Raw genomic sequence first — 1,510 nt, 5'->3', positions numbered from 1 at the left:
TGGGGGGCTGGAAAGGGCCCCTGACAAATCAAACCCAAGCCCTTTATTTACAAAGAAACAAAACCCCATGCATAAACCCAAAGGAGGACGAAATGATTGAGATAGTCTTAAAAACCACTAATAGAAAAGAAACAAAAGTAAGTAAAAAATATAAAAAATCCTTTTTCTGCACTTACCAGCAAAGCATTTGGAACAGAGGTAAAAAAAAAAAAAAAAAAAAAAAAAAAAAAAAAAAGAAAAAAAGAAAGAAAGAAAAGAAAGAAAGAAAGAAAGAAAGAAAGAAAGAAAGAAAGAAAGAAAGAAAAGAAATCAACTAACCAATACATCTCAAACTTGAGTACTATAAGAACCTCTTTTGAAGAAATAAAAATCTCTTAACCCCAGAGATTATCTATAAAACCCCAATTTCATTTCTTTCTTTGAAAATGACTCTCAGTAGCAAATTATCATTGCAAAATATAATTTTAATCCTTATACCTGATAAAAATATGCTTTTATTATATTGAAAGAAAAACACAATTCTTAAAAGTTCTCATAGAATTTATAGACCTAAGTCTCAAAATCCCAGTTGGAGAACGACTGGACTGGATTATGAGCCCTCAACAGAAGACAGGCCTGAGTGTTGTCCTTTATCATATTTGCAGCACCTTGACCTCATAACCTTTCTCCCACTGTCTTAGAGTGATGGTGGTGATACGATCATGGCCAACCTCCCACTAACCACGAGATGCCAGTCAGTGAGCAACGGGAGAGCTCTGCAGAATGACAGTTGAATGCACTGCAGCTAAGCAGAGCTCAGGCCCAGCTGGGTGTTCAGAGAAGATGCCACAGGGGAGGCAGAATGTGAACTAGGCCTGGGAACATGAAGAGAACTTAGTGACACAGAAGAGGAGGAGGGGGCCTTTGGCCATAAAGAAAAGGTAGTCTTTTCCTTTCCTGTTGATTCACTGCCTCTTCTTAAATTGGATTTGACAGCAAAGACAGGCCCTGAGGACCTGCATCAGAAGTCTGCCCAAACCTCAAAGGGCTGAATGGATTTTGAATGACACCCAACCAGGCAGGGTATACTAGAAAGATGATTAAAAATCTAAAGACACTCTTATTCCTCAATGAAAAAAGCATCCCAGAGAGGTAGAAGAAAATTATTCTTTTCCAACACTTTCTGACTCCTTTCTTCTCAATTTCTAATGTAAAAATTAGTTTAGGCCACCCAGATCCTCTTCGTCTCAAATTTGAAGTCTGTCTTCTGTTTTCTTATGTGTCTTAACTAACACACATGCTGTACCCCTAGACAGTGGGTCTTTGAGGTCGACTTTGAGGTCATTCCTTTTTCATGTTTATTCTCATATCTAACTGCCAAATCATATCCAGGCATTTAAACAAGTGTTTGCTAAAAGAATAATGTTAGATACAAAGATAGATGATAGATAGATAGATGATAGATAGATAGATAGATAGATAGATAGATAGATAGATAGATAATAGATAGATAGATGATAGAAAGATAGAT

Source organism: Pteropus alecto, unplaced genomic scaffold, assembly GCF_000325575.1.
Source record: "Pteropus alecto unplaced genomic scaffold, ASM32557v1 scaffold57, whole genome shotgun sequence".
Classification (NCBI taxonomy): Eukaryota; Metazoa; Chordata; class Mammalia; order Chiroptera; family Pteropodidae; genus Pteropus; species Pteropus alecto.
Note: the sequence above shows the minus strand (reverse complement) of the source record.